Source organism: Rhynchophorus ferrugineus, unplaced genomic scaffold, assembly GCF_030347505.1.
Source record: "Rhynchophorus ferrugineus isolate W39M unplaced genomic scaffold, kcgeb_rfMv2 rfM5, whole genome shotgun sequence".
Lineage (NCBI taxonomy): Eukaryota > Metazoa > Arthropoda > Insecta > Coleoptera > Curculionidae > Rhynchophorus > Rhynchophorus ferrugineus.
In genome coordinates, this window is record NW_027472584.1 from 27880895 (window position 1) to 27902523 (window position 21629).

Here is a 21629-nt window from a genome sequence, read left to right on the forward strand (position 1 = left end):
GGCATTTTTCAACGAAAATTATTTGAAGGTTTACCGTTTTAATTTGTTCAGTTAAACGTATTCATTTTAGAAAAACATGCCTTGTTATTAACTTTCGGAATATAATAGCAGGATTTCTCGTTAAAAATCAACTGAAAATTAACATTATTGGAGTTAAATTTAAGTTAAATATTGAATTCCATCTATTACGATATCTGTTAAAATTATATTAACCTTCTGTAGATATAACGAAAAATATATATTATACAAGGTGCCTCAAAAAAGTGAAAAAGTGATTTATAAATTCTCACAATACAGAGACACCTTGTATAATACACCAATTTTATTATCATTGTTCTCTATTATTATAATATAAAAAGGTAATACATATTTTCTCTACATATAATAACTTCAATTAAACATAAATATACTTTAGAAATTATAGGGTGAAACATTTTTGTAGGAATTTCGTGTATTTATTGAATTTAATGTTTAAATGATTGGTGTGGATGTTTTGCTCTTAAAATATGTAGTGCAGGATTACTATCAAGCATCTCTACCAGTATATGTGAGTTTGTATAACCTCAAACTCCACCGTTACCATCAACATAATAATGAACATTTACTTTTCAAGGAATTTAAAGACTCTGTAAAGAATTGACAGTAACCTATTTGTCAATGTCAAACGCGTTAGTTGCTGTGTCAAAATAACCCTTTTTAAATATGAAAACAATAGTTGAAATTTATATAAATAATTAAATTACTATTATTCTTCATTATTAAATATTATATTAAAATGTGTTCTTTTAATTATTGGGGATATGGCTTTATAATATATCTAGATATTGTATTGGAAGCATTTTGATTAGTTTTCTTGTCAAGCCATCGTAGAAAATTTTATTGTACTCTTATGCTACGTTGTATTTTTCATTTTTGTACTGTTACAGAATTATGAAGCAGTGGAAATCGCTGCAGCACTTTAATTTGTAGCTATTGAGTATCTCATGGACTTACAGTGGATATAAAAGAAATAAATGATCATTGAAATCAAATCGCTTGGTAATGTCTGACGTTAATGTAATATAAAATTCTTGGCATGTTTCACAGAAATCTGCAATTGACCATGAGATGTTAAAATATCCACATTTTTCTGCATAATGCCAATCCTCAATCCACATGAGATTCCCCAGAGATTGGGAAATTCTGCACAAGTTGGCAACACTGAAATTAACAGTTTCGTTTCCCAATATTTTTACGTCATATAATAATTTTCATAAATCACCTTTCGCAGAGCGTTTAATCCGTTATCAACAAGCTGATAACACTTTAAACAGTTTGTAATTCAAATGAATTACTTAGGAGGGGGAAAAGTTAAAAAAAACATATATAAACCAATAAAGGGGGATGGAACATTTGGGTCCCTTTTGTCCTTTTTAAAGATATGTCGAAACTGTGTTGTCAAATAGTATAATATATATGTTCACCGCATTAGATTTGGATATGCGTACCCTACTTTAGCAGGAATTTATGGTTGCCGTCTAACGCGGGTTTTTGTTAATTCCTTTTACTCACTTTAATTTTAAAACAAATCGGCCTAAGCTAATTTTACTCATAATTATCTTTTTAACATAAATTTGTACGTACCATTTCGGTTTATAATAGATATAATACCAGGAGACGATAAATTTGTTTTCGAAGGCGCCGTATATACCTCGATACACTTTTTTCTCGTTAAATTAAATGGCATAAGTGAATTCTGTTCGGAGCTTTAAGGATGCAATATCGGTAAATCCAGCAAGGCGACGCTGAAGCTTTTCCTTGTCGTAAAAAAAGGGGCAGAGGGTATCATTCATTAAAATGCAACCCGGAATTCTTAAAGGGGACTTTACTTCAACCTTTTAAGATAAATAAACGGTAGAATGCGACTTGTTTCAGATTTTTTTCCCCCGTTTTCTTTTACTTCTCGCGTTTATTCTCCCAGATATTAATGATTTCTCTGTAATAAAATTGTTATTACTGTTTTATAATCGTTATTTTCGACAATATTTTCCTCAATATCAATAAACATTGACAAATTATTATAAATTTTGTCATATGTCATTTAATTTGTTTGCAGTTTTCGATTTTATCATCTCGAATATATTTTGCGGATGAAAAACATTGACAGTCATCAATGATCACAAAAATATCGTATTTATTTAATGAAATACATTAATTGTTTTTATTAACATAATCTCCTAGAACGTCAACAATCTGCCCGTGGGCAATAAGTATTATTATATGATTTCAGTTATACAATATAACTATCCTGACATGTAGAACTTTACTTCAGAAAGTGATCTACTCTACAAATACATTAATGAATTTATAAAAATGTATTTATTTTCAATATTTAGGCGGAGACTGATAATTTATTTGATACAGTATAACCAAATAGAGCGAACTATGTTAATGTTCAGTAGCGGATGCTATAGAGATGTTAGTAGTGGAAAATAAAATCGATATATCATTAAATTTTTGAAAATATTTTATAAATTTACTGCTGTGGTGGCATAAAAGGTCGTCGGTCTGGAAAATATATCGGTTTGTTGAAAAAATGTCTTTTCAATTATCGATTTTATAAACGTATCGATATTTTTCCACCTGACTGAAATATAAATGTCATTTTATTATGAACCTTTGGGTTTTTTATCAATTGGACGTTTTATTTGCTTTTTACACACTTTAGAATTCGTAATAACACGCAAAATGAACGAATTTGATGCAGGTACATCATCTTCAGTGTTTTTAACTGTATGCTGACGTCATATAATACCGGTGAGAGTTTTGGAGCGGATTTCAATATTAAAATTAAAAGAAAAGGTTTTTTTCTGACACCATTTAATTTCCTGTAGAAATAACATACTTTAAAGAAATAGTAAATACGTTCCAATATTACCGGACGAATATCTAGAGCAAAATTTAATAAACACCATAAAAAAATTGCTGATTTGAAAATTTTTCCTCTCAAAACCCAAATTACTACTTCGAAATATCCGTTTTGCGTCGATAAAATAGATAATCAAGATATCTGTGATTGAATTGACAGATTATCGATTAAGAACAGAGACACAACAAGAGTGGTACACGTCAACTGTCATTTCACAGATGACAGAAGCCACCTTTAAATATAAATTAAGTTTTTTGTTGTTAGAATACGATCGACATAACAAGAAACACGAAAATTAAGCGATAAATTCCCTAAACTGATGTGATATTTTCTATAACATCCGGTATTTAAAACTGGGTAGGCAACCACTCACCCCTTTATCTTTTATAGCTCCGAAAGTTCAAAAAAGAAAGTTGAAATGTTTCGAAAGAACGATTATATCAGAGAAAGTGTGGCTAAACTCGGCACTCTTACTTACTTTATAGTTTAATTAAATCATAGATCTGACTAATTTAAATTCTGGGGATTTTTTTATTTTTCCAGAGAAGGATTTGGATCGAGGTAACGTATCGGTCTAGAAACAAAACTAAACATAAAAAATGGGCGAATTTATTGGCAAGGGGTCAGAAAATGTCAAGATATCAGATGCAGAATATACGTGACAGAACATAGGTTAAATCATTTTTTTTATGGACGATTTGCCAATTTCCACGAAAAATTACGCTCTGTGTATAAAAAGACAAAAGAATTTTTGATGTACCCTACGCATCAACATTTCTTTTATCTCTGCGTCGAAATAATGAACATTAAAAGGAAAATCCTGTTTCCAGTTTAAGCATTGTTTATTTTGATTCCGTCATTCCGCGGGGATATAACATCCAACACACAACTTAGTTGTTTTTGTACTTTAAATATTATATTTGGTATTTTTCTTTTCCTTTTCAAACAATTTTGACAATATTACGTATTTATGTATGAAATCAAAAAACGATCTACAGTTTTTATTAAGACACTCAAAATGTTTGTTCGGTTTTTCTTTTTTTTTTAATATTAATTTAAGAAAATGCTTGATCTGTATCTTGATCTATTGGTAAATATCACTTAACCTAACTGTTTTTTCTATTTAATATTGGATTCATTTAATACTTTTGTTGCTTTATTTCAATAAATCTGCTGCCAAATGAATGTTGATGATAAAAAAAACCGATTAGAGAATTTACAAAGTCTGAAAACTATGAATTGCAAGATTTATTGGATGAAAACTCAACCCAAACTCTCAAGGAACTTTCAGAGAGTTTAGCAGTTGATGAACAAACTGATTTTAGAAGTGTACATGCGATGGAGATGACTCAAATGAAGGTAAAAATGTCTACGACACGAATTAATTGAAATTTCTATTTCGATATATCTATTTTATTGCTTGCTAGTGATAAAAGAAGAGTTTTCTGAGGAGTATTACGACTCGCGATGAAAATTGGACCTATTATGATAACCCCAAGCCCAAAAAGTTATGGATTAGTCCAGGAAATCTATCTAAATCAACACCGAAGCGACCTAGTGGGTTCAGTAGGTGTAGTGATTTATGAGCTTCTGAAACCGAATTAAAACGTTACTGCAAATGTCTGCACTTGTTAGTTAAATAAATTAAATGACGCAGGTTTGGTAAAAAGATCAAGTACACTGTTGCTGCTTTATGGAAGGTTCTGCAGCATCCAATGTACTCACCAGATCTAGTGCCTTATAAGTACCTCTTTCTCAGATCGATGCAGCCTATCTTGGCTGCCACAGAGTTTCCAAATGGTGAATAATGAGATAAAGAAGTAGAAAATGATGGAAAATATATTGATCAATATATATTGTACAAATTTTTCTCAATTAACGCGTTTTTAAAGTAAAAAAAAATAAATAAAATAACACAAGCGCCTAGTAAATCGTAATTTTGTCAAAATTAAACATTTCCTCTGGGGTCTGCCTCTCACAAATCAATTTGAAAAGATAAAGGGGCCATTTAGATTAAATTATATGTTAAAATAGTTACATGCCCATCTATTTTGTAGGTAGAATTTACTACCTTTTACCCAAACATAACGCCCATATCTGAGTGAATAATAAACTGTTTTATTTCCGATCTAAATGCGAATCTGTACCCACAATTGCCTGTTTGGACTAATTCAGCTTAGACAAGTGCAAAGCCCTGCTACTAGGATTTTCCGATGCAGCGCAGATTTAGGCTTCCTGCTTCTCTAGCTTCGAATATAAAATACGCATAAAGAATTTCCCGGATTACACATCATATTTAAAAGGTTTAATTGAAATATACATTTGGAGAATTGTAATACAATTTGGAATAGTATGTTTTGATAATATAAATAGAATATTTTTATATATTATACAATTTGGAGTAGAATACAGTTGGAGATGTGTAATCCGGGAAATTCTTTATATATATATATATATATATATATATATATATATATATATATATATATATATTCTTTATATTATTAATATTCTTTATTAATTCTTTAGCGCCAACTAGAACACGATAACGAATAGCTGGCAACCCCGAGACGTTTATGTGAGATGTTATTGAAGGGTATTTCCGATCATTCAGTATCTCATCACTGTTCAGTTTAGACGTGCCACCATCGACTGTCCAAGCCTCGTCACCAGGTAACACCACTGCCATCCGTCTTATCTATTTTGTATATTTTTATATTACCAATAAATAACGGTCACATAATGTAAACACCACTTTTTCATTTCGTTTTACCTCCATTCACTGAGCCATATCATTTATATATATATATATATATATATATATATATATATATATATATATATATATATATATATATATATATATATATATGTATGTATATATATATTTACAGAAAATATTAACATTTTATTAAAATTCAAAAAATAACCGACAAAATAATCAAAAGTTATCTGAAAATGTTTCTCAATCTAAATTAAATATTCCGTGGTTTAAAAAGTAATTTCGACTTTTTTCCATGAAAATGGAAACCGATCTTGGGACGGGGTTTTTTCTTGGAGCCATATCTTAGATATTTCGATGTTTCGTGATAATCATATTTTTATGTGATTGATTTAACAAAAGTTAAAACCTTATTGGATTTTAAATAGTTTACATATAACGATAATATTCATTTTATATTTGTTCACCTATAATAGCGTAAAGTTATTTCTCAAAAATAACATCGTTAATAAAAATAATAGACTTCATTTACAATTTGAGGGTATTCTGATGGTTTCATTTCGGGTTCATTAAGACGTCATTGTCCATTAATACGAAAATGAGGTTCATTCAAAAACAAGATGTCAGTAAACTTCGAAAATCTTCTTTTGTAGACGACAGTAAAAGGACCCCAGCGTGCTTGTTGATTGGCTAGAACAACTCATGCGCATTTATTCTGAAGTAATTTGACGGATCTCCCAGCCACGTATTGTTGTTTTTAACAGTTTGCAAGGAAGTTATTTTTAGGTTAAGTTCATATTTACACAGTTTTGTTTAATTAACATAATTATTTATTTTTTAATACAGAAAATTAGTAGGCAATAGGAAAATAAGTATATAAGATACGAATTATTAGTGAAGTATATACGAAGCATTTTATTTAGATTATAATTTTCTTGTATATCAAAGCCCAACTGAACTATAACTTAGAATCGATTCGACAACATCGCGACTTTTCGATGTCAGTAATTTATATGACGTATGTACAAAATAACTTTGACAACAGTAGTGGACCGTCCTCTCGCCTTTACCACTATGCCAACCAAGCCAGCATATATTATTATCCTGTTTCAAATTATGCAAACAAATAAAAGAACAGGTACATCGGTTACAAAATAATCAATATTTTATGCATTCATTCACCCTGTACCAGATATTTGGTCTATGATGATAATCAGAACCATATATAATAAAAAATGTACTCATTATAATCTGTAGCATCTTTGTAGATAAAAATACAACGCTGTCTAGACTTATATATGTGTTGTTCTATAAAAATCGTCTCTTGTTATAGAGAAATGCTATCTTCCTTAACTAGTTCTATTCATAGAAACTTCTTTACTGTTGACACGGTTTTGTTTATGATTGTTACAGATGATGTTATGTTAGGGTGATATAAATATATCATTTTAAATTTTTGTATCTGAATTGAATGAATTTTAGTTTCAAACCAGAAAAATGAGGACGTAGTCGATTTTATTACCTTATTGTGTGTTCAAATATACACTATAATGAACTAACGTCGAGTTACACGAACTGTAAAATATGTGTAATAATGTATCTATCTGTCTCCCTCTCTCTATCGGTTCTCTTATGTGCTGACTCACATCTTTTTTTATCTTAAATTTAATGTCCCTTTTTCGGCAAATGTCCTTTGGAAAGTTTTTCCAATTTCTAGCTTTTAATTCAGAAAAGAACTTGGGAAAAGAAAGTTTTCCCGATAGGTATTTGTTGACTCGCATACGAAGGTACATTGTATTGAATCAAAATTTTTTTCTTTATACCTACTTGTAAATGTACTTTCATTAACTACCGAGAAATATTGAATAGGACCCGATTTTCTGTCAATAAAAGATCGTCTTTTAATTAATTTTAATGATATTATATTGAACTGGTAGCTTATATTTATTTTAGGTGCCTATAATTTATATATAATTATGTTTTTAGCAGAGTTCTAATTAAAAAAAATATTTAAATTACAAAAAAACTTTTTAAATCTTTTTATATGTGGCAATAAAAATTCAAATATAAGCAACGTGTGGGGTGTCCTTTAGTTTATTCTTACGTCAAAACAAAATGACATTTTGACCGACAATGACCGATTGAGTGGTATCTTCTATTCAATATTTCTTGAAGTTAAGTGAAGTCGAAAAATAAGTGATATCTAATATACATTTTTTCTTCACTGAATAGCTTAAATTAATATAAATAAACGCTGTACTATACGCCCTCTTAGTATTCTTAGTATTCAATCCTTACATATTCTTATCAAATCTCAAATCAAATCAAATCTTACATGTTATAATTTTTACTACTAGGAATAATGACATTAAATTTGGCATATAAAAATTATATAAAGCCTACCAAAAAGTAAGATAACTAGTTACATTTTATGACATACTGGGATTAACATATATTCATGAACTTTATTTGTCATCTCAATTCCGCTATAATTCGTTAACTTCTTCGATCACTAATGAAAAATTAGTATTTTTTCTGAATTTCATCAAATATTCACAATTATGTATAATAAATCAACAAGTATGTAAAAACGTAACCCTAAAATTAATAAATAATAAACACAACCAGAGCAGATGATCGAAATGGTCATGTGCAAAACGAATCTGTCATCCTATATATGTATTTGGAGAACGAGATTCGATTAAAGTCCGACGAAGTGAAATTAAATTAAAGAGTCATTGGCTCTATTCCTATTCGAAATTAATTCGTTAAATATTACTTTTTAATATTTTTGGATGTTGCAAATAAAATAATTTAAATTGTATAAAATTAATTGAAGTTTTGAAATAATGTGACATTATGGCCTACTTTAAATAAAATGTCTGCATAAACAAACATCTTCAACGAAAATGAATAGTGTTATTTTTAATTAAGCTGAATATTTTTGGGAGCAAATGGCACAGCGGCAAAGCTAAAACAGCAGGCAGTCTACCCAGGCAAGAATTTTAAATAGAGGCGTTTGTAATTTAATTAACCACAGTTTCTAATTGCATTAAATAAAGCTAATGACCCGACCTGATTTGGCTCATATATATGCATTATACTGGGCACTATTACTTTATACCATTAAAATTTCCATATTCAAATGAGGTGTATCACTTTCAGCAAATTTGGACATTCTCGCATTTTATTTTCAAGCACACGCGTATGTTTTATTTAAATGATCCCCAATTCAAAGTAACGTTAACGTATTAAGGTATCATATTTAACCACTTCCATATACGAAGATGTTATGGAATATATATGTCTAGTAATTTGAATCTGAAAAAAATTACTCTGGTTATATTCGCTTTAAAATTTTCATGTTAAAAATGTTTTAGAAGATTTTTAATAAAAAACATGTTTAAATTACTATACAAAATTTTTATATGATTGACAATTAAAATTGAAAAATTAATAACGTGTGGGGTATCCTTTAGTTTGTTCTAATGTCAAAACAAAATATCATAGACTCAGTCGGTATTTTCAGTTCAATATTTGCAGAATTCGGTTTTTATTAAACGGTCGCTAGGATCTTTATTAAAATATTAAAAAATAAGTGATATCTTAATTAATTGATGGAACAACACAATATTTTACTATATCCAGTACAAAAATAAACGATTATATTTCATTAATTCAGAGTTCTGTCCCGTATCGTGCTATTTTGTGAGTTATAGGTTGGAAGACCAATAACAATCGATTCTATAGACGGTTTAGCTTAGTGTTAGTGTGCGATTTATGAACAAATTGAATAATAAACTTTAAATATTGTGTTTTTGTGTTATTGATAAGTGAGAGTGATATCATGCAGGTAAGTAGTTGCATATATACTTTAGTAATAAATAGTTAATACGGACGTCATCTGTCAATTATTTTCCTTATGAATAGAAATAAAAATATAAGTGTATTTATATAAGTACAACGTTATTTCATAAATTATATTTGAGTTTTAACAGGAGAAAACATTAAATTTCCATAGTATATTATTTCTAATTACGATTTTCCAAGTATTATTTATTTTGAGCCAGATTTTACTGCCTGTATATGAAATGTAACTTTTCCCCTTTTATTTAACTATCCACGAAGCAAACTAAATGATTTCATAAGACGTATTCTACTTATTACAAAAGCTTGTAAAATGAACATTAAATTTTCCGATTTAGAATTGAAATGATAAAGAGAAGCGGGATGTTTATAAGCGATCCATCTGAAATATAGAAACCAGAAAATTCCTTTGATATAAATGAAATAAAAGCGACGTGTGTATTTTAATAATTTTTATTCATAACCTCTTTTTTCGACGGGAAAAATATTCAGCTTAAATTATAATTCATTCAACTCTGGATACGTTCAACTGGGGCCAATTAGTTTTTTATTCATTCAAATTGTTTTCTTTATTTAATTATCTTTGAAATTTTATTTCGTGTGTAAGTTTTGATATCTAATAAATGAATTATTATAAAATATTTTACAGAAAATCTACGTGAACTTAAATAGTCAATTGATTCTTAAACTCTTATTTATTTTATTGTATATATTTCTCTTCGTTAACAGTTTATATTCAGAGAGAGAAAGAGGGAGAGAAAATATACTAAGTTCAGTAGTAAATTATACTTACTTTGACATTAGTTTACAATTTTAATACATATTTTTCAACAAAACTATTGTTTTAAATCAAAATTGTAATGTTACTATTCAATATAACGGGATATATATCACTGTAAATCATACAAAGGAAACTATAAAGAAGGTTATGCCGAAATATTGGAAACTTCGTATTGGAAATATCAGGTGATATTTTACGGTGTTGCCAAGACTCATATATCTTTGGTTTTTTTGTATAAAAACTGATTAAGCAAATATTAAATGAATTAAATAGTGTAAAGTGACGGCAAATGAGTGAAAACTAGATACCTGAGAAAGAAAATTTCCTTATAATGGTCTGCAGGGTAAATATGATGGTTCTACCCTGAAATAAATTCGGGATTTACTTCATATGGTCTTAAGTAAGAGGATCCAGAAGATAACTTTTTCGGCCATTTGATAAGGGAACAGTTTAGGGTTTTCCGTATTTTATTAGTACAAAAAGGGAATTTCTGCCATTCACTTAACGCTAACTACTACCTCTTGAAACCTTACTTACTCGAAATAAATTGGAAAATGAAAGTAAAGCAGGCTCTTGGACATTTCTTTCTGTTGTGATCTTTTACGTATCTCGACCGTTATAATTATCTCCGAAATAATTGTAGGAAAATATTAATTTATAATTATTTTAATTAAAATTTTTATTCGCCATTGTACGAGGCGTATTCAAAAATTAACGGGATTTTTATATTTTTGAAAAGATTTTTGTTTATTTTTCTAAATTAATGTTACGCTACTCAAAATAAATATTATGAACTCCTTTCAGTGCCTAAATTACTTGTGGAATTTGTTCGTTGAGAGAAACTTCTGACGATTCACTTTTAATATCATTTATGCTTACAAAATCACATTTTCTCACGATTTTTAATTTTTGGTAACAATAAAAAATCACATGGCGCCATGTATGGCGAATAGATATATTGGTGCATGATTTCAATTGTATTTTTTCTTTAATCTGTTGTTGCTAGGAGGATATATGCCATATTAAATACTTTTTGATTAACAAACTGAAAATTAAAGTCTAAACCGTCATTATGTAAAGAAATCGACATATGATTCACCCTATAATATATTTGGAATTTGGTCTAGAGTAATGGCAAGGCAATAAACATGAAGAATTTCATTATCCCATAGCTATTTCTATAAGGACCGTTGTTTCGATTAAAACGAAAATTAATTTAATAGTCCCATAATAACCCAAAGTCAATTCGTCTTGTTCCGAAAAATCCGGATATCTTTGTTTCATATCGAGTCATTAGTTTTCATTTTAAAAATCACTTCATTCTTCTTCTTCTTTTTTTTTAAATCCGGTCAGCATGACTGTTTTTTATCTACCATTTATGCTTGGATAGAGAAAATCACCTTTAAATGGCCACAAAAGATTTCTGATATCTTGGCGCATAAAAATGTGGAAAACCTTCGAAAGTAAACGCCCCGCATTTTTCCCGACATTTACATTATCTAATCTGCACTAAATCATCAAGTAAAAGTCGAAATAATATGTACTAAGTGTTCATAGTGTTCGAATTTATGTAGTCTGTATGTTTTATTATGGAGAGACCAAAAAAAAACAGATAAAATTTACCGAAACACAATTCTTGTTCGCTTGTTTCTACAAAATAAACTAAATAATTCATGAGTTTTCCACTCAACAGATTCTAATGTTTTAAGGGGAAACAGCACAAAAAATATAAAAGATCAAAAAGCTTTTAAAAGTCCAAGTGTTTAATTTTTTTTTCATAATAAACTGGAAATATTCGTAATCAAATTAAAGAAGTATTTATTGATTTTATCAAAATAGGCACCATATTTTGTTAATATAACTTTTTTTAAAATATATTTTAAAGTCTCCTTTTACCAACTATGGGTTTATCTGGACTGGGAGTAAAGTTTAACGTGGGCTCCGAACCACGGTCCTGCCGACTGGCGAGTCACCAACGTCAGAAATCATCACAGAAGACATCCGGTCTTACCCAGCCTGGTTACTGGCGTGACTAGGATCATTTTCCTTGTCGGATTTTACACTCTTGCCTAGAACATTCACAAATGTTAAACAATCACAAACATAAATTTACGACCATGCCCCAGCAGGATTCGAACCCGCGGCTATCGCAACAGTAGGAGGATTGCGGCGTTAATATAACTGCTCTCGTCCTCACACAGACACAGATCCGTGTATTATTATTGATACGATATATTACCCAACATACAAGTCTGTGACAAAAAGTTGTTTCAGTATTTTAAAATTATTTCTGGAATTCCAGGAAGCCCCGAGCCTACCGTAGTAAAACACATTTTTTTCGCCAAATTATATTTTTTTTTATTCAACATAATTTCCTTCAAGGGTGATACACTGATTATAGCAACCCTCCAACTTTTCGATACCATTTTTGTAGTACGATTTGTTCTTTGCTTCGAAATAGGCCTCAGTTTCGGCGATCACTTCTTCATTCGACGAAAATCTCTTCCCAGTGAGCATTCTTTTGAGATCTGAGAACACGAAATAGTCACTGGGGGCCAGATCTGGAGAATACTATGGATGAGGAAGCAATTCGAAGCCCAATTCATGGATTTTGCCATCGTTTTCACTGACTTGTGATAAGGTGCATTGTCTTGGTGAAGCAGCACTTTCTTTTTCTTCAAATTCAATTTCAAATTAATTCAAATGCGGCCGTTTATCGGCGATTTCGTCTTTCAAACGGTCCAATAACGCTATGTAATAGTTGCTGTTGATGGTCCTTCCTTTTTCGAGGTAGTCAATGAAAAATTTTCCATGGGCATCCCAAAATACAGACGCCATAATCTTGCCAGCCGACTGTTGCATTTTCCCACGCTTTGGAGCGGGTTCATTGTGTGCAGTCCACTCAGATGACTGTCGATTGGACTTCGAAATGAAATGATGGAACCATGTTTCATCCATTGTCACATATCGACGCAAAAACTCGGGTTTATTACACTTGATCATATTCAAACACTGCTCCGAATCATCAACTCGTCGTTGTTTTGGTCAAAAGTGAGCTCGCGCGGTACCCACTTTGCACAAAGCTTTCTCATACCCACATATTCGTGAATGATATGATGTACATATGCAGTTGATATCTTTAGAGTGTCTGCTATTTCCTTCAGTTTCAATTTACGGTCATTCAAAATCATTTTGTGGATTTTTAAATGTTTTCGTCGGTAATAACCTCTTTTGGGCGCCCACTGCGTTTACCGTCTTCGGTGCTCATTTCACCACGCTAACGTCTAGAGCATACCAATCCTTGATGGTTGATTTTCCTGGGGCAGTGTCCGGAAACTCGGCCTCAAGCCAAGTTTTTGCTTTAACTGCATTTTTTTCCTTCAAAAAGCAATATTTTATCAACACGCGAAATTCCTTTTTCTCCATTTTTTTCACAATAACAAAAGTTGCTTCACCCAAAATGCTATAATTCACAAACTAATGATCCGACAGCTGTCAGATTTATACACGTATCATCTGAGGGTTAGGGTTAACTAAAAATCATATAGACTTAATTCTAGTAGCGCCATCTATGTGTCAGGCCGGGGACTTTTCAATTGACATATTAACTGCCCTCCTTCTCACACAAACACATATCCGTATATTATTATTTGATACGGTATATTAAAAAACATACAGGTCTGTGACAAAAAGTTTTTTGGGTATTTTCAAATTATTTCTGGAATTCCGGGATGTCTGATGTTAAGTTTGTTAACATTTATTGTCAAATTATCACGAAACTGATTCAGATTCGGATTTAGCACACCCATTAACATAAAGATTATTTTTTTCCAGGCCCGTGTAACCATTTTCATACAGCTTAAGTTCTAATTTATTTGAGATTGTTTAGTATATGCTAATTCATCACCAATTTTGCTTGCCGAAACAAAATTAGTTCCTTCTCAATAACTGTTTTAATACCGGAGGCTTTATTTGTATATTGCAGAAAGTAATACCTGGGAAAATATCTAATATATCCCGTTTACATTAGCTTTCCAAGCTTCAATCATTTTATAATTAATTGTTAAAGTCTAGGTTGATTAAGAAAATATATATGAGCTTCTACACGAGGGAGAACAACATACGCAAGATAAACGTATAAACGTGACTTAAATAAAGCATTTTGCATCGTGATATACCGTGTTTAAGCGAAAAGTAACATACATGGGGTTGTTATGTTTATATCAAAACCTTTTTTACTCTTATTTATTCAATGGAATAGGATTAATAGTTTAATAAAAATCTATTGATTGTCCTATTTAGATCAAGATGGATTATTTATTTGATAAAATATATTGTAATATACCGTGTTTAAGCGAAAAGTAACATAGATGGGGTTGTTATGTTTATATCAAAACCTTTTTTACTCTTATTTATTCAATGAAATAGGATTAATAGTTTCATAAAGATCTATTGATTGTCCTATTTAGATCAAGATGGATTATTTATTTGATAAAATATGACCAGGAAATACAAACATCCGCCATGATAGTTTAAATGCCAATTAGAGAAGGATACATTAAAAATCATCGTGGTCCTGTAGATTGTATGTGCGCGCGTCCCCAGTGTTAGAAATATTTAAATATACTCACTATTGCTTGGGACGTGCGATAGCGTGGTACAAATTCTGGCGGCTTCGGATTAACCCGGAGCAAAACTCAGACTATTCTGTTCCACCGTAAGAAGGAGTCTCGCGCCTATCGCCTCCAAATCGACAAAGTCCCTATCCCTTGGCTCCAGAAAGTCTCATACCTCGGTCTCCAGTTCGAAAGCAGATTTCTGCCCAAATCCAGTACGCCATTTACAAAGGAAATTTCCACTACTCTGCAGAAAAAGCAAACTTCCAATCCCACAGAAGGCGACGTTGTTTAAAATGCTAGTCCGTCCAATCTGCCTCAACGGAACACAGGTATATCTCGGAGAGACAACTCGAACTCCTCCAAGTGTTCCAATCCAAAGAAGTCCGTGCGTTACTCAGAGCCCCCATGGTTTATGAGGAACGTCAACACACACCTCGAATCAGGCATCCCGTTTGTGAGGTTCTCCATAGGAACCTTAGCACACGATAACACATTAATAAAATCCCTACCCGTCCACAAAACCCGGTAGTAAACAAACTACGGCAGTCCCAGTCGTAACCCAGGGTCTCTGACGCCCGCAAAACAAACATATCCCGAACCTGAAGCGACATCAGCCAAAGACCATTTGGTTCTAGCTGGGTCAACCTAGTAAACGAAAAAAAAAAGCTTGGGACGTCATGAGTAGGACTGTGTCTTATCTATAACCAAACTTCTGTAAATATCAATAAATGCTCCGAGCATTTATCTCCGTCCTTTCCTATCTCACATTTTATACAGACAAGAATTCGTACATCTTCGTCTGACATCACGAATAGAAAAGAACAGTCGAACCGTGCATTTGACTGAAAATAGTAATTACTATTTTCAGTCGCTATTATTTTGACTATTTCAACTATACGACTGTTTCAACTGTTTTCAGTCGATAGTTCCCAACGCTAATAAAAACCCTGTAACTTTGGAAGACACCTCGTATAATGAAAACTGTAATTGTATTTTCAAATTATAATTTAAATCAGTGGTCTTATTCAAGATTTCACTTTAAAATATTTAACTACAAAGAAAATATGCTGGAGAAGGTTGGAGAGAAAGGAATATAAATATAGAAGGGTGGATAGGACGTCAGGTAAATTGACCCAATTAAATTTTTGATATAAATTAATACCAGAGGAAAGGAACAAAATAATATGTATATAAAATATCCAAAATATGGTGTATCCTTAAAGAACTTATATAAATTCGGCATTAAAATACATTCTTTTGCAGATTCTCCAAAAAAAAGGCCTTCCTTTTTAAAAACTTTTAATTGGATTTTAACACAATTTTCTCTCCTGATTTATACAGCACAATTTCTTTTTAAAATTGCTTTCAGTCAGCTAATTATCGATTTTGGAAATTCTATCTAATCAGTTCGAATAAGAATATATATCTCATTCCGCGATATTTTGGCCGTTGCAGATTAGAAATTTTAATATTCGAATGATTCGGAAACCGAACAGCAAATTCATACATTTCTAAAAATAAATTCAATGATTATTTTTGTTTTTTTTTTAATTAAAATTTCCAGTTTTTCCTAATAGATGGTTTTAAAATTATATTAGTATCTGTAGTAATACTGAATCAATGAACCCATAAGGTTAATGAGGCTTTGAATCTTCTTTTCCAATACATTTAGAACTGATTTAAAAGTGCAGTATTGCAGATAGTGCGATTTTTCTACATGTCATTATAGTTATATTATATAACGAAAGTCATATAATAATACTTATTGCCCACGGGCAGATTGTTGAAGTTCTAAGAGATTAATAAAAAAAGTGGTGAAAACAATGAATTTTCATATATTTTACCAATCGATAAATCATTAATTTAATCATCATATCATTACAGTTTCATTGTTTCGTGAAGCATATTTTGAAAATAGCAGTAGAGAGAGTTTTGTGTAAAACGAAATAATGAAAATCAGAAGGCGCTATGTCCGGACTGTACGGTGAATGCAGAGAAATCTCGAATCTCGAGATAATAGTCCAAATTATCTTCATATTCAACAATAATCAAGTTTCCAACTAGTATTTCGTTATTTATATACTTAAAATAACACTCGAAGTGTATATATATATATATATTATATATATATATATATTATATATATATATATTATATATATATATATATATATATATATATATATATATTATATATATATATATATATATATATATATATATATATATATATATATATATATATATATATATATATATATATATATATATATATATATATATATATATAAATATACATTTGAGAAGATTATTCGTTAAATTAATGAAATAAAAAAAATGTCTTGTTAGAAATATCAAGTCGGCGAGACATATTCCAAGCGAATATGAGTCTTTTTTTAATCCCATTTGATATATTAATTTTTTTTCTCTGGTTTGTTTATCTCCGTATATGTATTATACTGACATATATCCAAGTTCATTTGCTATAAAGGCATTAGCACAACTGTTTTATGTTTAGTAAACATTTCGTTCGTTTATTTGAACCTATCCCTACCGTTCTTTATAAACAATCACATCCAATGCAAACAAATAATATCATCGAAAATAAATTATATTACCGAAACCAAAGTGTCCTATTTTAGATGCGCCATTGTTTTTGTGAGTCCCTACTCTTCGAAAGAAGATAAGATTTTATAGTTACGACGTTCTTTCCACTCTTACGTTGTTTATCTATAAGTTTATTTGTTCCTTTATGGAATGTATTTTTTGTTCTTACCTCACAGATAGTCGATATAGCTTCGAAACAATTTGATATTAATCAGTCAGATTTATAGATTTCTGTATTATTATTATATATGTATGTATTCTGTTGAATGAAGAAATGGCAATTATAAGATTAAAGTAAATTAATTTTTATACTATAAGAAATAGGAAATAATAAGTTAAATTTTACTAAAATAAGTAACGCCACGAACTATTTCTCAGGCTTAATATTAATAATTCTTTAAATGGCGTCTTAACGTGGTCTATTTAAGGGGATAAAATATCGAGGTGTTTTGAATGCTATCCAGATATTGAATAAGAGAGAGAAAAAACCCCGAAATTAAACCATAAAAAAATGTGACGCCTCTTGGATCCTAGAATGTAACAAATAGGTTTTATTGTCCTTGGGATTTCCAACAGACACACATTCTTAAGCTTTAAGTTCATTTGTCATTTTATTTCTAGTGTTACCACGTATTACAACTGTCCAATCTCCATTGGCGAAGAAAATTTACCGAATTTATAGCATAGATTTAGAAATTACGTAGCTATAAGGTTTAGTAACATATAAAATTTGTTATATTAACAGTTCTCTAGTTGCTTTTGTTAAATTGTCCTATAAAACGGGCGTTTAAACATGAAAACTAAATATTTTACTACATTATTAGCGTTTTATTTTGAACATGCTAATTTATAACCGCATAAATTTTATAGTTAAAGCTTCTGCGAAATTGAAAAAGGATTTTTTACTTGAAAGAGCGTTAATAAAACTTAATTTTAAATCAGTTTTAGATAGAGTTAATTTCTTTTTCACTTCCAAAGTAATTTTCTAACAGAATATAGAACAATTTAAAGTAGTTCCCATTAATTTGCCATACTAAAAAGAGTTCTAACCGACTAGACTTTTTTTTGTTGGAATATTTAATTAAAATTGCATTTTTGTCTAACACATTGAAAGCTGATATTTTAATAAATATAATAAGAATATATGCTCCAAATATAAACGGTGTCTTTAGTCTAACTAAGCAGGTGTTTCATCAAAAAGTCCTCACTTATATTTTTTGTCGATTAAAATAAAATAGTTCTGAAACAAATTAATTTATTTTATAATTTCATAACCTTTCATATAGAACAGAGTATGGGGTAATGTTACAAAAATATGTAAAAATATTTTACACAAATGGTATTTTAACTACCTTTAATTACATACAAGCAATTAGAAATGGGGGTACGTAAGGAATACGATATGAAGTTTTAGAATGGGACGTGTGAAAGTGGAATTAAGCTTTATACATGCTGAAATAGAAAGTATACAGTGCGTATTTTATAAATAGTGCTATATAATATGGCAGCAAATAGATAGAACTAATATCTAACAGTGCAGTAAACATCAGCGTCTGTTGTAGTTAATGAAAACAATATTTATGTAATAATTTAGGAATTCTTGACATTTTAAATATAGGTTTTTGAAGACTAATTACATTTATGGTTTCGCATTTCTAAATGCTTTTAAGCAAGGCTTCAATTGATAATTTTAAACTGTCTGATTAGCGTTTAAGATCATTATGGAATTATTTTTGTAGCGACCTTGAGGCATGTCGAATTTTACATACTGGAATAACGGTCTACAAAATACGCAGAAATATAATCCCAGATGTTGAACACGGGCGGGGTGCCAGCAGTGCCAACTAGAGCCCGATAACGAATAGCTGGCCACCTCAAGACGTTTATCTGGGATGTTATTGAAGGGTATTTCCAATGATTCAGTAACCGACCATCGTTTGGTTTAGACGTGCCACCATCGACTCCAGGTAACACCGCTGCCATCCGTTTTATCTATTTTGTATTTTCTACATTTTTTGCGTTGCCAATAAATAACGGTCACATAATGTAAACACCACTGTTTCATTTCGTTTTACCTCCATTCACTGAGCCATATAAATTTACCCTAAATTTTTGTATTTGATGGTTATATATATTTTTTAAAAATATATTTTAAAGTCTCCTTTTACCAACTAGGGGCTTATCTGGACTAGACCTACAGTTTAACGTGGACTCCGAACCACGGTCCTCAGCATTAAGCCTACCGACTGGCGAGTAACCAACTTTAGAAATCTTCCCAGAAGACACTCCGGTCTTACTCAGCCAGGTTATTGGCGTGATTGGGAGCATTTTCTTTGTCGGATTTTACACTGTTGCCGAGGACAATCACAAATTTTAAAAAATCACAAACATAAATTTACGACCATGCCCCAGCAGGATTTGAACCCGCGGCTATCGCAACGGTAGGAGGACCGTCCTATCGCCTTTACCACTGCGCCACCAAGCCGGCAACGGTTATATTTTATCAAATAAATTATCAATTCCGATCTAAATATGAAAATTATTGATTTCTGTCATCATCCTATTTGAATTTATATTGATAGTTCAATATATTATCGCGAGATGCCCCTGGTAATATTAATTTTGTTAAAACAGATCTAGGAAAATATTGTTTTAACAATTTTGGATAGTGTATTTAATGTTTACATTCCTACAATATCAAAATACGAGATACGAGAGAAATACAGGGTCAAAATGACATGGCTGTTAATATCGATCCGCCTTTATTGAAAAACCCCTGTATAATAATCAAGGAAGTAATTGAAATGCTCGACTGAATTGATGTACTTGTGGAAGTTTAAGAAGGCGAAAGCAATTGAATGATAAAGTTTATTTGAAATAATTAAGCAGTCTTGGATAGTTAAGTCTCGTTCTATTCGATTCGGATTATTGCAAAACTTGTAAAAGTTGTATTGGACTTTCCACGCTCGATATTGTAGCATTTAAAAATGATAATACGAAATAAATGATCGGGCCAATAAAATCATATCTGAAATAAAATAGTGGAAAGAAAATTCAATAACATACTCTTCCTTTATTATAGTAAATTACAAAGGATAAGTTAAGAAATATAAAAAGTCGTATAAAAAAACTGACTGGAGAATCTAAGTTCACGGTTTTAGTGGCAATATCTCGCAAAAGTTTCGCAAAAACAAGAGATTACAGATAATAAAGTATCTGAACTTTTTATTAGGGACAATTATTATTTGATTTTTTTTTTGAAAATTCCCTTCGAATAAATATGGCAAACGACCTGTTTCAAAAATAGATCGTTTTTTTTGGGCGATTCGCATTGTTGTATCATCTTTACACCAAATATATTTAAAAGGTCCGTGTACGCTTTTTTTATATACACAAGAAACTTTTTATTATAGCGTTACATTATAAAGTTCTAAAAATAAGTTTCCAGTTTTGATTTTTTTTCACGCTGTTGTACGTAGGGAAGAAGACATGTGTCAGAATAGCATTAAACTTTCCTTATTTGGTTTTTTATCTGCTTGAAAAAGAATTTCATACAAAAAAAACTAAATAATCGAAGGAACAGTGACTCGAAATATTTTTTCAAATACACAACAACGTAATTTTTGTTGTTATACATAATGCGAGCTTTATAGCGTGGATACATCAAAACTTCTTACCCAACCTCTTTCAATTTTTACCAAGTACGCTCTAGCGTTAGCACATGCAACATTCGACATGTACAGAAATCACATGGTGCTAAATCGGGAGAATACATGGTGCTAAATCGGGAGAATACACAGAGTGGTTGATCATAAACTGAGATTTTTCGTTAAAAAATCGATTACAGGGTCAATATATTTCTTACAAGAAAATTTTAAATATATATTTTATAGATTTATCAATTGCTAAGCTATCTGAAAATTCTTTGAGAGTTTCCATTCAATAAATCTTGTAATTCATTGTCTTTTTCAAACTTTTCTAGTCCATTAGGTGTTGATTTGTCATTGACATCATAAGGTTTTAAATGTGTTTAATGGGCATATTTTTTCGAATTAAATTCAATTTAAAGCGTTTCATGATTGACGTCTGTATAAACTGAATAACTCAATAACTGAATAGAAACGTT

General features: G+C 30.6%; 1 protein-coding gene across 2 annotated transcripts in view; it reads right to left on the reverse strand.

Moving 5' to 3' along the window:
* Window positions 1-21629, reverse strand: part of LOC143197137 (uncharacterized) — a 103321-nt gene that overhangs the window by 43535 nt on the left and 38157 nt on the right. The gene's annotated exons all lie outside the window — the stretch shown is intronic.